At 42.0% G+C, this 16,851-nt stretch overlaps 1 long non-coding RNA gene across 1 annotated transcript; it reads left to right on the top strand.

Moving 5' to 3' along the window:
• The first annotated feature begins 3,638 nt into the window (after positions 1-3,638).
• On the top strand, positions 3,639-16,851 carry LOC123994833. The gene is made up of 4 exons (XR_006831731.1): positions 3,639-4,173; positions 5,325-5,720; positions 5,804-5,902; positions 16,792-16,851. It is a non-coding gene; the product is annotated as an uncharacterized LOC123994833 (long non-coding RNA).

Here is a 16,851-nt window from a genome sequence, read left to right on the forward strand (position 1 = left end):
TCACTAGCCGGTTACCACCCGGTTACTCAACCCTGCACCTTAGAGGCTGCTGCCTATTTACATAGACATAGAATACTGGTAAGTTCAATCATGTTTACATACTGTTTTACCCACTTCATATGTATAGACTGTATTTTAGTCAAGGACTATCCTATCTAACTGTTGCTGTCCATATATTGTGGTCCTTCTGTAGCTCAGTTGGTAGAGCATGGCGCTTGTAACGCCAGGGTAGTGGGTTCGATCCCCGGGACCACCCATACGTAGAATGTATGCACACATGACTAAGTCGCTTTGGATAAAAGCGTCTGCTAAATGGCATATATTATTATTATTATATATTATTCTATCCTACGTATTATTCAGGTGTACTGCTACTATATATACAGTACCAGTCACAAGTTTGGACACATACTCCTATGGTTTTTCTTAATTTTTAAGACATCAAAATTATGAAATAAAACATATCCCAAACCATCTCAATTGGGTTGAGGTCGGGGGATTGTGGAGGCCAGGTCATGTGATGCAGCACTCCATCACTCTCCTTCTTGGTCAAATAGCCCTTACACAGCCTGGAGGTGTGTTGGGTTATTGTCATGTTGAAAAACAAATAATAGTCCCAATAAGCAAAAACCAGATGGGATGGCATATCGCTGCAGAATGCTGTGGTAGCCATGCTGGTTAACTGTGCCTTGAATTCTAAATAAATCACTGACAGTGTCACCAGCAAAGCACCATCACACTTCCTCATTCATGCTTCATGGTGGGAACCACACAAGATCATCTGTTTACCTACTCTGCATCTCACAAAGACACGGCTTTTGGAACAAAAAATCTCAAATTTGGACTCATCAGACCAAAGGACAGATTTACACTGGTCTAATGTCCATTGCTCATGTTTCTTGGCCCAAGCAAGTCTCTACCTCTTATTGGTGTCCTTTAATAGTGGTTTATTTGCAGCAATTTGACCATGAAGGCCCGATTCACGCAGTCTCCTCTGAACAGTTGATGTTGAGATGTGTGTTTCTTGAACTCAATTTCAGTTACAGAGTTACAGTTCATATGAGGAAATCAGTCAATACAAATAAATTCATTAGGCCGTAATTTATGGATTTCACATGACTGGGCAAGGGCTCAGCCATGGGTTGGTCTGGGAGGGCATAGGCTTAACCACTTTGGAGCCAGGCCCACCCACTGGGGAACCAGGCCCAGATATTCAGAATTAGTTTTTCCTCACAAAGTGCTTTATTACAAGTCAGAAATTCTCCTCAGCACCCCATCCACTCCCCCTCAGACGATCCTGCAGGTGAAGAAGCCAGATGTGGAGGTCCTGGAGAGGCGTGGTTATATGTGGTCTGCGGTTGTGAGACCGGTTGGACGTACTGCCAAATTCTCTAAAATGACGTTGGAGGTGACCTTTGGTAGAGAAATTAACATTAAATTATCTGGAAACAGCTCTGGTGGACATTCCTGCAGCCAGCATGCCAATTATACGCTCCCTCAAAAATGTAGACATTTGTGGCATTGTGTTGTATGACAAAACTGCAGATTTTAGAGTGGCCTTTTGTTGTCCACAGCACAAGGTGCACCTGTGTAGTGATAATCCTGTTTAATCAGCTTCTTGATATGCTACACCTGTCAGGTGGATGGATTATCTTGGTAAAGGAAAACTGCTCAAGGACAGGGATGTAACACATTTGTGCACAAAATTAGAGAGAAATAAGGTTTTAGGGGCATATGGAAAATTTCTGGGATCTTCTATTTCAGCTCATGAAACCAACACTTTACATGTTGTGTTTATATTTTTGTTCAGTATATTAGCACAAAACAACCAGCTGTCAGTAGTCTCCGGAACATCAGGTAGAGAACGGTCTGGAATTGACCAATGGGAAAACTTTTAATGGCATAGACAAATAACTTTCAATCAAGAGCGTCTAACCTACTGCAGAGCCCTTTTGACACACCCTCTGCATCGAGTCCAGTACCAGACTCAGACAAAGATTTTTATGAATAAATTAAGATAGACCAAAGTCTGTCGTTTTCCAACTAGAACAAATGAGTCATACTGGGTAGAACATGCCAGGAGGTGGGCAGAGCCAAGCACGAGCTAGCGAGATCCTAGTGCGGGTGCAATAACTCAATTTGCCTTTGAACTCCTTTTAATAAATGCGATTTTTTACAACTTTGGCAAAGGGTAAAGTCTATAGAACTTGGACAATCATAGCAAATTCTAGTTTTAGGAACAAAAAACTGTATTGTGATCAAATGCTTCATTGATGAGAAAACTGTCTGAATGACAAAATACATCTCTTTCAATCTTCTCCCACTGCTGGTCAGTGGATTTGGTAGTGCAAATTTATACATCCGGTGAAATATTTGTGACTCAGCTACATACTTGGTTTTTTTGTTACCAAAATGTGCAGTCCGCAACACAACGTCCAGCCGGCGGGAAATTCAAACGGGAGCTGTGTTCGAATACCCATACTACATAATATTAGTTCATTTTAGTATTCTGTAAACAAACGGTATCCTTTCAGCTGAGCATACTAGTGTTACGTCTGTCTGCCGGAAGTTGATTCAGTTGATATACAACCTCTTGCTACCAAGACATTTTTGTGTTCTTAAATTCAATCTGGAATGCCAGTGTGCTTTTAAATTCAGAGCATTTTCAGATTGTCCATTCGTAAATTCTGAATGTTTCCCCTCTCTGAGTGTTCAGAGCGCACACTGGCAGAGGGTAGGGTTCTGGCCATCACAATGGCACTGCAGTCAAGCACACAAGCTAACTGGCTAGCTACTTCGACACAAATGAGAAAACACCTCATTCTGACCATTTCACTCGCCATAGCAGAGCTGATTAGACTGTTTTCATGTTATCTAGAGCGTTGGTAACTGTGCTACTGGCAACAATTTAATGATGTTTTTTTTGCCGACGTTTACTGACACCCGCCATATTAAACAGGTGTTGAGCGTTTGTGAAATCCTCAATTAGTCTGCACTCTAGCACACAGACGAGAGTGCTCTAAATCGGAGTAGATAGCCAGAGTGAATTTATGTCCATTGTGAAAGCAAAACGACGATACCACTTAGCTATGAATGACGTGAATAATCAAGTCAATAAACGTTGCATAGTTAGATAGGTAGCCTGGTGGTTGGAGCATTGAACTAGTAACTGAAAGGTAGCAAGATCGAATCCCAATGTAAAACTGTTGTTCTGCCCCTTAACAAAGCAGTTAACCCACTGTTCCTAGGCTGTCATTGAAATTAAGATTTTTTTCTTAACTGACTTGCCTAGTTAAATATATATATATATATATATATATATATATATATATATATATATATATATATATATATATATATAGTTGATATAATGGCAGGTTCAATGTATTAGTAGCCAACATAGCGGTAGTACCTATGCTGTGATGATATGCAATGTGGTTCGTAAGGATAGCGTAGCCAATATAACGTGTAGTGTAAATAATTTGAAGATGCATTACTTTAATACTTTTCTCAACATTTTCTTAACATTTGTCATAGTTAAGGCAATTAATTTGTATCCGCTATCGTCGGACTTCAGCTGCATATTTAACGCCATTTTCTTCAAAAATGTTACGAAGCCACGTCCATTTCCTGAAGAATTGCATTATGGGCCCGAGAAGTACGGAAATAGTGTCCACTGTGTGTTTTCTGTTGTAATTTAGCGAATGTAGTATGCCAACCGGGAACTTTTGACATACTAACCCTATCCATTCTTTGAAAAATAACCATAATACATACTCAAATTACGTTACAAATAGTACGGGTATTCGAACGCTTTCTAAAAAGAAGGAAAGCCAACATAGTTGTAAAGTTAATTGAAGCTGGATCGACTGGAGTTGGTTAGCGAGATAGGCAGTTAACCGTGGGCTATTCTAAACTGAAAAACAACAATACAGCAAACACGGAACTGTTCATTTGTGTCTGAAGAATCGTTTAGATGGTGTGTTGATGGTTCAAGTTTTTTTCCCTAAATATTTTGGGCTTTTGTCTCGACTGACGAATATCGATTGCCTTGATTAGCTGCCATTTGCTTATTGGCTGTGGTTTTCATCAACTTTTTTCACAGCATCAACGAACGCCAAGTTAACACAATTAGGCAGTTAAACTACAGCATGTCAGGATCTGAGTGGATTTGTAAGTAGCTAGTTACCAATATTGTCCATTCCTCTTGTTGCTGGTTACCAGCCTAACTAATGACTTCGTGTTTAAAAACAGCTACCTAACGTTAGCTTTAGCAGATATACTTCTAGCTATCTTGTCGTGCTATAGACGTACTGTAACGTACAAACAATTTATTCCAACGTTAGCTAGAAAACACTAACTACAAATTAACTTTAATATTTTTAGTTAGCTGGCATGTGTTGCTTAATGTTAGATAGTTCACGTTAGTTTGCTAGCATGAGCCTAGTTAGAACAGGGAGGGCTACCATAATTTGCTAAATTGACAGCTTAATTAGGATTTTTTTGATGGTGTATTTATAGTCACGTTGGCATTACCTATATGTACATAGTTACCTCAATTACCACCTACCCCTGCACATCGACTTTGTACTGGTACCCCCATGTTATTTACTCTATTGTTATTCACTGTGTATGTATTCCTTGTCACTTTTGTTTTCTATATTTATTATTAACTCTGCATTGTTGGAAAAGGACCCGTAAGTAAGCATTTTACTGTTAGTGTACACCTGTTGTTGATGACGCATGTGACAGCTAAAATGTTTTTGCCTTTAGACCAACCAAAGCCATTTGTGGTTGAGATACAGGCTTTGAATTCAACCTTCGACTGTGGTCATATAGCTAACTATAGCAAATATTATATTGGCAAGATGGGCGAGTGACCGCTTTAACAATGGATATAGATTTCCTCAAAGATGGGAAGTGAGATCAGATGGGACCATTGTAGCCAATTGACCTCAACAAAAATTCCTCACTTCGTGGTCTTATTTTTGTGGACCGATTTTGGGCGTAGTAAACCCTATCGCTCGCCCCTTCCTCTCTGTCTCTATTCCCTGTTTGACTTTTTTCAGAATATTGATATTCCACCTAAAATGTGGTATTTTGGAATATTACAGAATAAAATGTAACATGGATGTATTCTAACAAGGATAAAGCAGCAATACTCGCCTTGCCCATTTATTGTTATTAGACTTGGCTTTACTTGATACATTATTGGAAGCTGTGGTGTGCTTAGATGCTTTTACCAGTCATTCGTCTTGAAATGGGTTCAGGAGGCTGGGCGTGATGGGATTTATTGACTTCTTGGTGGGTGGGTGTGTGTGCAGGTGGTGATGGCAGAGCGTCGTGTGGAGTGTGCATGGAAGAGACAGCTGAAGCAGAGGGACCGTGTGCAGCGGCAGGCCTTCGAGGAGATCATCCACCAATGTTAGTGCCCATACCATGTCTCCGTGTTCAAGATGCTGTTTATTGACTGGTTTTTGTTTCTGCTGCCTGTGCAGTTTCCCAGAAAGTGTTTGAAGGACATATTTGTGGTGTTATCAGAGAACCATCTCCTGGAGAAGTCCAATCTACAGGCTGTCCTTTCAGAGAGATACCAGTCGGATAAATATGACTTTCAGAACAGACATGATGGCATGTAGGCCAGAAATACCTTGCTTGTGAGAAATTCTAAACGGAATCCTTGGGACGACTGTCACCCTGTTGAAGTTGAAACTGTTAAGGTAAGGTTTAAAGTAAGGTTAGGGATGTCCCAAGGATCCCGGATAGTACTAACTTGGCTAAGCATCTGTGTTTGGTTCCTCAGCCTGGGGATGGACTCAGCGACACCTTACAGCAGGAGATGGCCCAGATGCGAGTCAGGCACCAGGAGGTGCTGACAGAGCTTCATGAGAAACGGGGAGAGGTTAGCCTGTTTATTATACCTGCCTGTCCAAAGTCCAGGCCAAACCTTCCTCTGGAGAACTACACTGTAGGCTTTCACTCCGACCCTGAACTAGCACAGCTGATTCATCTAATTTACTTTCTGAGGAGCAGCTAATTAGTAGAATTGTGTGTGCTAGATTAGGGCTGGGGAGAAATCTGGAGGGTAGCTCTCTGGGAGGAGGATTGGGGCACCTCTTGGCCTGTGTCTGAAAATGTTCCTCGCTGTCAAATCCTTACTTCATCATTTCCTCTCAAAATGGACTGGGCCCGGTTTCCCGATAGCAATGGAACTTAGGCTTCAGGTGTTTTAGTGCTGCGTCTTTAAGACAAGGGGCGAAGATGTAACGCACGTTTCCTAAAACACCACGCAGAGAATTTTTGCGAAGTGCGTCTTTGAGGTGTGTCCATACTGGTAGGAAAGAAAGGCAATGCTGCTCTCGGATCAGCTTTCTCCATTCAAATATTTTATTAATCCACAATAGTGACAACGGTTCAGCTCCTAGAAAGATATCGCCTATGACTGCATATTGAGGTGGCTTACTATAATGCTTACCCTATAATGCAGTAGTTCAAGATTAGGCACATTGCACATGTTATATATTGAGACAAATTACAGACCGTAGCAAAATATAACTCAGTTCATCGAACATGAAATGTATTTTAATGATTGAAATGGGCCTATAGCCTACAATATGTTAAAGCACTCATCTCTGTTTTAATTTGAACCATGCCAACCATGCCTAGGAGGACATGAACAAGGACAATGTAATGATTTGACCCCCAGAAACTTTTTCAGACACAACCCTTTTCCAGGTGGTTTCCTCATGCACACTAGTGCAGGGGGGGGGTGTATTCAAATGCTAGGCTGGAGGTTCGAAGTACTGATGGTTTTCTGTTCTCTAACTGATAAGTAATCAGTCCCTGACTAGAGGGGACAAGTGAAAACTGGCAGTGGAACTGGCTTCAAGGTTCAGATTTGCAATTTGCCTGCACCAGTGATTGAACCCCCCCCCCCCCGCCCAAAATCATGAGAAATGTGACCTGCCCTCACATGTCTGGCTGTGTACCACTGACCGATTTATCACAATTGATAAAATTTGAACAAGGCTATTAAGTCTTTGATTCAATGGAGAAACCACAACTTTAGTGAGGGAGGTGCAAACTCAGTCATTTGGGCACAACAACCAGACATCATCGCTGTAAAGCACATGTCAAACTCATTCTACGGAGGGTCGAGTGTCTTCTGGTTTTCGCTCCTCCCCCCGTACTTGATTGATTTAATGTCACTAATCAGTAAGGAACTTCCTTAACCTGTTTGTCTAGGTCATAATGGAAAGGTAAAAACCAGAAGACACTAGGCCCTCCATGGAAAGAGTTTGACACCCTGCTATAAAGGTCCCTTTGTTATCTCTCAAGTATTAACATGTATTCATTAGTGGAAACCTTAGCGTAACTTGGTTCAGTTAGCCTCCTAGTGATCCTAGGTCTATCCCGGTATTTTGCAAATGTTCCATCTAAGAACTATCCTGCCAAAACCATAAGTGTCATTCTAAAGCATATAAAACCATTGGACGTAATCGTGTGCTATTCTAAGGTGTTAATACAAAAATCTAAAATGTTATTGTTCGTTAGCCTAAAAATATAATTGTAATTTCAAAGCAAAGTCATTGATTATTTTTGTCGTTGGGGTTTGAAACAGCCTGAATCAGAGGCAAAAATAGAACGGTTTAAATGAACAAACCAGTTTATACACTGAACAAAAATAGAAATGCAACAATTAAGTTTTTACTGAGTTACAGTTCGTATAAGGAAATCCTACCTTTAAAAAAAAGTTGGCGTGGCTCAGAACCAGTCAGTATCTGGTGTGACCTCCATTTGCTTCATGCAGAGCCACACATCTCCTTTGCATAGAGTGTATTAGGCTGTGGAATATTGTCCCACTCCTTTTCAATGGCTGTGCAACTACCAATTGGATATCACAAAATTGGCGCAGAAAGGGGGTATAAAAAAGGATGCCGTGCATACCAATATAACAATTTTGAAGTTTCAAAGGAAGATAACAAAATGGCCATATGCAAAGTTTGTGCTGCTATTATTTCCCGGGGGGAGAAGGTGAAATCTTTCAATACTACAAACATAATTGCTCATTTGAAAGTCCATCATCCCCAGACGTTCAGCGACTTAGAACAAAAGCAGAAAAAAATTAGGCGCACTTCCATTTGAGACTCAACTCGAAGGCGAAATCCATAAACGCTAAGAAAATGGAATTCATTGCCCTTGACAATCAACCGCGCTCTGTGGTGGATGATGTCGACTTCTGCCGACTGGTTGATCACCTCGAGCCCCGGTACACACTACCAAGAAGGTGCTATTTTTCAGATGTTGCCCAACTATAGTTGCACAGTATTGTTGAAAGGCCCAAAGCAAGTAGTTCATGGATGTTCGTCACTGCTATTAGCTTCACGACTGACCTTTGGATCAGCGATGTCAGCACCATGCGCATGCAGAGTCTGACAGCACAGTGGGTCAACGAGGATATCGTACTGAGGGAAGCCGTATTGCATGCTCCATAATGTGCTGGTTCTCATACCGCTGCTGCAATTTCAAATGGCATGATAACATGTTGGAAAGAAACACTCCTAGCTCCATTCGAACAACGTACTCGAGAAATAACCTCAACTGCGTCTGCAGCAGACATGATACTCTCTGTCATGGCATTGAAACACCTGCTCAACAAAAGCCCACAGTCAGTCTGCAGTTAACTTGCAAAAGTACTCTACAAGAGGCCGTGAACAAGCGATTCGGTGGCATTCTCTCTGAGCTTCTTAATTGTCGCCTCAATGCTAGGTACAAGAAACGCTACTTCAATGCAGACAAACAGGGTTTACGTGAAATGTTAGACACAGCTGGACGAGATGGAAACGGACAGTGACAGTGCACACCGAGGAAGAGGACCCACGGACTGACAGCTGAAACCTCACTGTTTGACATGTATGATGAAATCCTGGTTGAGAATGAAACAAATGAACAACGAAACAGCACAGCAGGTAAGTGAGAGGTTTTCCTTGTAATAGGGACATATGTAAATGCCAACAAAATCACTTTTTGGTCTATTTAACTGTACTAGAATGCTTAAAAGGCTGCTAAAATTTTAAAAATTGTTTATTTGTATCGGGTTTTTGGCAAGGAAAATATCAGTATCAGCAAAAATGTCATATCGATGCAAACCCAGTTTCATCAGCTGTCTGGGTGGCTGGTCTCAGACAATCCTGCAGGTGATGTTGGCTGTGGAGGTTGTGGGCTGGCGTGGTTACACGTGGTCTGCGGTTGTGACGCAGGTTGTACAAACTGCCAATTTCTCTAAAACAACTGCTTCTGTTAGTGGAATGAACATTAAAGTATCTGGCAACATTTCTTTTGGACGTTCCTGCAGTCAGCAATGGCATGCTCCCGCAACTTGCGTCATCTATGGCATTGTTGTGACAACTGCACATTTGGTGGCCTTTTGTCCCCAGCACAAGGTTCACCTGCATAATGATCATGCTGATTAATCAGCTTCTTGATAACCCATCCACCTGACAGGTATGGCATATCTTGGCAGAGGATAAATGCTCACTCACAGGAATGTGAACAGATTTGTTGGTCTTGTTTTTCAGCTCGTGAAACATGGGACCAGCACATGACACGTTGCTTTATATTTTTAAGTGTAAAACATGTATGCTACAATTGGGCCTTAATGTAGGCAGAGGCTATTCATATTGTTATAATTGAATTAATTAATAAATCAACACCTGACATACAGTAGGCCAAGAATAAATTGGGCTTTTCACAAAATAAAATATTGGTGAAAACACAGGCTAGTTACATTGTTTCCAAATATAGCCACAGTGTAAAATGAATGAAACGTGAACCTTCTGGCTTCATAAACTTGTGTTGACGCTAAAAAAGATGGGGAGCGTGACGAAACAGTAGGCTGAGAGGAGCTGCACAGCACATTAGAGAAATTGAAGATTGGACCAACTTTCGTAAGTCATGTCAATTACGACCAAGCTACAGGCCAGACGATATGCTACGTGATGGAAAAGATTGGGAAAGAGCTCAAGATGAAATTGGACTGTAGCATATGTTGGAACGGTCTGGCAGATATGGTAGATTGTGTGTAGCACAATGCTGTTTGCATGGTAGAATCCGTCACTCGCAGCCATTTCTGCTAGAATTTCCTCCATTGCTTGCGTCGACTTGAGGCAAGACTGTATCGTTCCGACTGTTTGACATTTTATTCTGTTATTGCAGATTTGTATTCTGCCTCTGTGGCATTAGTTTTAGTGAAGCTCTGCACAGGAGATATTTTTGCAATGAATTAAAGTAGGTAGGCCTACTCCACTGGTAGCGCAGAAGTTGGAGGCAATTCTGTAGGCCTACTAACTGCATTTCAATGTCGCATGTACAGTTTCAGAAAAAATAATATGCATAAATAATATAGTAAATACTAAGCTATTACAACAGCGCACACACTCAGACACGCACTGTGCATTGATGATTGATCATGCAGAGCTGGCTGTGAGATGCACAGTATTGTTGAAACGCACATCCATGAGCTACTTGCTTTGGGTGTCACTGCTAATAGCTTTAAAAAAAATCTGTTTCTGTTATTTATCCTGGTAAAGGGGAGTCGGTTTGTTTGAGAAATCTCTGTAAATATTGGTAGCCCGGTTCCCGCTATTAAACCCTGGTGAATACACCCCTGATAGTTGGAAACAACAGGGATAGGCAGTGGTTCCTGGGAAGTTGGTATACAAAAATGTTGCAAAAAAAACCAGAACATGGCCTGCCTTGCAACGGAATGTCACCCTGCATGACAAATTCTATGACGAACTGTGACTCTCAAAGACCTAAAATGATCAATCCCAGATTGGTCTCTCAGTCAGGCCAAACCAAGCTGTGCTTTGGAAGTAGGCTAATAGATAAATTAGGCTGTCCAACTGAGTCAGACATTCAGTTGTAAGCAGGGGTGTCTTGTGTGTTATGCCACAGCTTATAACTTAAATGTTTTATTTCACTTTTATTTAACCAGGTAGGCCAGTTGAGAACAAGTTCTCTGTGACCTGGCCAAGATGAAGCAAAGCAGTGCAACACAAACAACAGAGTTACACATGGGCTAAACAAACGTACAGTCAATAACACAATAGAAAACCCTGTATACATTGTGTGCCAAATGAAGCAAGGGGGTAAGGCAATAAATAGGCCAATGGTGGCGAAGTAATTACAATTTAGCAATTTACACTGGAGAAATGTGTAGATGAGGATGTGCAAGTAGAAATACTGGTGTGCAAAAGAGCAGAAAAACAAGTGAGGTAGGTAGTTGGGTGGATGGGCTATTTACAGATGGGCTGTGTACAGCTGCAGCGATCGATAAGCTGCTCTGACAGCTGATGCTTAAAGTTAGAGAGCGAGATATAAGTCTCCAGCTTCAGTGATTTTTGCAAATCATTCCAGTTATTGGCAGCAAAGTACTGGAAGGAAAGGTGACCAAAGCAGGTGTTTGCTTTGGAGATGACCAGTGAAATATACCCGCTGGAGCGTGTGCTATGGTGACCAGTGAGCTGAGATAAGGTGGGGCTTTACATAGCGAAGACTTATCGATGACCTGGAGCCAGTGGTTTGGCGACGAATATGTAGCGAGGACCAGCCAATGAGAGTTTACAGGTCGCAGTGGTGGGTAAGTATATGGTGCTTTGGTGACAAAACGGATGGCACTGTGATAGACTACATCCAATTTGCTGAGTAGAGTGTTGGAGGCTATTTTGTAAATTACATCGCAGAAGTCAAGGATCGGTCGGATAGTCAGTTTTACAAGGGTATGTTTGGCAGCATGAGTGAAGGATGCTTTGTTGCGAAATAGGAAGCCGATTCTAGATTTAATTTTGGGTTGGAGATGCTTAATGTGAGTCTAGAAGGAGAGTTTACAGTCTAACCAGACACCTAGGTATTTATAGCTTTATAGTCCAAATATTTTATAGTCCACAAGTCCGAACTGCCCAGAGTAGTATTTGAAGAGCATGCATTTCGTTTTACTGGCATTTAAAAGCAGTTGGAGGCCACGGAAGGAGTGTTGTATGGCGTTAACAGTGTCCAAAGAAGGGCCAGAAGTATACAGAATGGTGTCGTCTGCGTAGAGGTGGATCAGAGAATCACCAGCAGCAAGAGCGACATCGTGATGTATACAGAGAAGAGTCGGCCCGAGAATTGAACCCTGTGGCACCCCCATAGACTGCCAGAGGTCCAGACAACAGGCCCACCGATTTGACACACTGAACTCTATCAGAGAAGTAGTTGGTGAACCAGGCGAGGCAGTCATTTGAGAAACCAAGGCTGTTGAGTCTGCCGATAAGAATGTGCTGATTGACAGTCGAAAGCCTTGGCCAGGGTGATGAATACGGCTGCACAGTAATGTATCTTATTTACATTTACATTTAAGTCATTTAGCAGACGCTCTTATCCAGAGCGACTTACAAATTGGTGCATTCACCATATGACATCCAGTGGAACAGCCACTTTACAATAGTGCATCTAAATATTTTAAGGGGGGGTGAGAAGGATTACTTTATCCTATCCTAGGTATTCCTTAAAGAGGTGGGGTTTCAGGTGTCTCCGGAAGGTGGTGATTGACTCCGCTGTCCTGGCGTCGTGAGGGAGTTTGTTCCACCATTGGGGAGCCAGAGCAGCGAACAGTTTTGACTGGGCTGAGCAGGAACTGTACTTCCTCAGTGGTATGGAGGCGAGCAGGCCAGAGGTGGATGAACGCAGTGCCCTTATTTGGGTGTAGGGCCTGATCAGAGCCTGGAGGTATTGAGGTGCCGTTCCCCTCACAGCTCCGTAGGCAAGCACCATGGTCTTGTAGCGGATGCGAGCTTCAACTGGAAGCCAGTGGAGAGAGCGGAGGAGCGGGGTGACGTGAGAGAACTTGGGAAGGTTGAACACTAGACGGGCTGCGGCGTTTTTGATGGCGGTTATATCGTTTAGGACTTAGAGCGTGCCTGAGGTGCACCCGTGACCAGCTCGGAAACCAGATTGCAGAGTGGAGAAGGTACGGTGGGATTCGAGATGGTCAGTGATCTGTTTGTTCACTAGGCTTTTGAAGACTTTAGAAAGGCAGGGCAGACTGGATATAGGTCTGTAGCAGTTTGGTCTAGTGTCTCCCCCTTTGACAAGGTGGATGACCGTGGCAGCTTTCCAATCTTAAGGAATCTCAGACGATACAAAAGAGGTTGAACAGACAAGTAATAGGTTGTAACTATGGCGGCGGATAATTTTAGGAAGAGCCCAGCTGATTGGTTGGGATCCAGATTTTGCAGCTCTTTCAGAACATCCGCTGTCTGGATTTGGGTGAAGGAGAAGCAGGGGGGCGTGGGCCAGTTGCTGCAAGGGGTGCGAAGCTGTTGGCCGGGGTTGGGGTAGCCAGGTGTAAAACATGGCCTGCCGTAGAGATACTTATTTGAAATTCTCGATTAATCAGTGGTGAGTGTTTCTTTGTCTCGGTGCAGTGGGCAGCTGGGAGGAGGTGCTCTTATTCTCCATGGACGTGTTCCGAAACCTTTTGGAATTAGTGCTGCAGGATGCAAATTTCTGTTTGAAAAAGCTAGCCTTTCCTAACTGACTGTATAACTATAAGAAATCTAAAATGTGTCATTACATCCTTCTCGTGTGGCTAGATATCATTATCAAGCTTCTTGGTACTGCAGAGACATTCAATCCCCTCCTGGATCAAGATCCCTGTTGCTCAAGTTGTTTTGTGTGTCAGATAGAAATGGCTCCCCTTGTGTTGCGCTTCCGGTAATACTGTGTACCCCGGTATGATCTGAAAATCTGGATACCGCCCAACCCTAGTAGGCGTAGGCTACTTAACATTTTAAGGTTTTTGTGAAACCTTTCCATTTAACATTATCGCTATATTGTTCCTGTTCCATGTTTGAAAGCTGGATGTTTCTTTCGTTTCTTATCTTGTTTCAAAATAGCCTAGCCAAAATCCCACCCTAGAAATGTGGAGGCAATTATTTTATAAAGTTATCCTCATATGCGCTCTCCTGTTCTATTGGATTTTCAAATCAACTTTTTAAAATGTTGTAGCATTCAAAGGCATTTTCCTAGTTATATTAGCATCCCATGATAGTGGTTGCATCTTTAGATCTCTGCTTTATCTAAATGTTGAATCTCTGTCCATGAAACCGCCCACAAGTGTTTTCTCGCAAATTGCAATATTCGTATGTAGGCCTACCGCTATGTAGGCTGTACGCCAACATCCGTTCAAGATGACGGCAGGGCAGTTATGCTGAGCGTTTTGTCCATTTTTTTGTTTCAATTGTAACAAGTTTTTATTACTTAGCAAAACCGTTATTGGCTGTGGGAGTTGTCATTTTAACAGGCAAAATCCTACAGGATCAAAGTGTTTAAAATCGTTAGTAAACCAAGTAGTGGCATCTGCTGTTTTCTACCAGATTTGTGCCGGTGTGTTGCCCTCCCTGATAGCCGAGCGAGGATACATCAGCACTGTGACTGTCTAGACACGTAGAGCCGAATAGCCTTGGATACTCCTCGACAGTCAGGCTTTTCATGTGTTCCGCCAATCTACCGGAGTCCTGACTCCTCTCCTGCCTTCCTGTTGATAGAGGAATTTTAAATTTTGTTATGTTTTATTGCCAAAACCAATTAGATTCGCACTCATTTCTAATTCATGATAAGTTGTAAGTTTATCATTTGCATGAATTAGCAAGAGACCAGTCTTAAAAAACAAGTTCAGCATTTATTCTTGATGAGTACTGACCCAAAATACAAAGAACATTATATTTTAAAAGAAGACATAAAATGACGTCATCAGTTTCACACCCTCTCCCAGCATTACAATGGCGTAGTATTCGGTCCTGGAAATAGTTTCACTCCCCACATAAACTACATTCCAACCTGTCTAAAGGATAAATTCTCCCCTAATGGAATCCAACCAAAACGTTCTTATCTGTTTGGAAACCTATCTTATCCCTCCTTCCTCAACTTTCCCAGGAGACACAGACACAATTAATTTCTGCTTACATTTTTAGTAACAGTACAATTAAGAACCCATACTTTTCAAATAATAACATAATAGTATTAGCATGAATGGTTCTAATCATTAAAGTATACATAATTGATCATCTAAACTATATTTTCCTCTATCACCTGTGCTGTGTGATGGAGGTCGGAATCTGAGCTGACATAACGTGATTTGCCGGTCTACATGGCCCGCATCTACCTCACTCTGCAGTAGCCAACTGCAAGGCGACTGGACGCATTTTACCAGATCCACACACTGGCTGAAATCCCTGTCAGCACATTACTGCAGCGACTGTTGAACGTGCTGGCGTTCTAAGGCAGCAATGCTCGGGCACACACATGGTCTCTGACTACTAGACCTGTAGGTTACAGCTGAACATTTTTTGAATTGTTTGATTCAATGGTTTAAATGAGTGTTTCTCTACACATGGTTTTAATTGCTTCCAACATGGGTTATGGCTCATTGCGTAGTCTATCAAAACAATCTTATCTCCATATCCCAGTGATACTGCCAAACCCTACTTTGACTCATGGTAGCTTTTATCTTTCAAATTTAGCATTGAAACTGCAGTTATTGAACGCTGTAAACTTGATTTAAATGATCATTGTGCAGTTGCTTGCTTTAGACACTAAAATGCTGAGGTGCTCCCTCGGGTCATAGTCAATTGAAACTTTACACAGTTCTGTTTGCAGGCATTCCTGCGTGAACTTTATGCATGCAACTGGGATAGGATTGCGCTTATTCCAGACATTGCGGTAGCTCTATTTTCATTTCACGTTTTCTACTATCTGTGATTAACACGCCCCTCTCAAAAAGTACCAGGTAAAAGGTAGAGACAATCCCTAGTTTACAGGAGAATTATCTGATTTGATCCATAAACAAAACGCACAATGGGCCAAAGCCAGAAAGGGTAATTCCAAGGCCGACTGTCAGTTATTCAGGGTACTGAGAAATTAATGCATCTTTTAAAACAGAAATGCAAATCTAGCTTCTATTACGAATCAACCAAGGCAAACTTTTATTGTGTGTACAGTTGTGGCCAAAAGTTGAATTACACACATTAATTTCCACAAAGTTTGCTGCTTCAGTGTCTTCAGATGTTACTATGGAATACTGAAGGATAATTACAAGCACTACATAAGTGACAAAGGCTTTTATTGACAATTACATGAAATTGATGAAAAAGTCAATATTTGCAGTGTTAACCCTTTTTAAGACCTGGCATGCTGTCAATTAACATCTGGGCCACATCCTGACTGATGGCAGCCCATTCTTGCATAATCAATGCTTGGAGTTTGTCAGAATTTGTGGAGTTTTGTTTGTCCACGCCTCTTGAGGATTGACCACAAGTTCTCAATGGGATTAAGGTCTGGGGAGTTTCCTGGCCATGGACCCAAAATATATTTTTGTTCCCCGGGCCACTTAGTTATCACTTTTGTCTTATGGCAAGGTGCTCTATCATGCTGGAAAAGGCATTGTTCATCACCAAACTGTTCCTGGATGGTTGGGAGAAGTTGCTCTCGGAGGATGTGTTGGTACGATTCTTTATTCATGGCTGTGTTCTTAGGCAAAATTGGTTTGGCTGAGAAGCAACCCCACACATGAATGGTCTCAGGATGCTTTACCGTGCTTTGCATGACACAGGACTGATGATAGCACTCACCTTGTCTTCTCCGGACCAGCTTTTTTCCGGATGCCCCAAACAATCGGAAAGGGGATTCATCAGAGAATATAACTTATATAACAGTCTAAATATAACAGTCTAATCCCTTTACCTTTTGCAGAATATCAGTCTGTCCCTGATGTTTTTCCTGGAGAGAAGTGGCTTCTCTGCTGCCCTCCTT

The sequence above is a fragment of the Oncorhynchus gorbuscha genome, linkage group LG14 (assembly GCF_021184085.1).
Source record: "Oncorhynchus gorbuscha isolate QuinsamMale2020 ecotype Even-year linkage group LG14, OgorEven_v1.0, whole genome shotgun sequence".
In the NCBI taxonomy this organism is placed as follows: domain Eukaryota; kingdom Metazoa; phylum Chordata; class Actinopteri; order Salmoniformes; family Salmonidae; genus Oncorhynchus; species Oncorhynchus gorbuscha.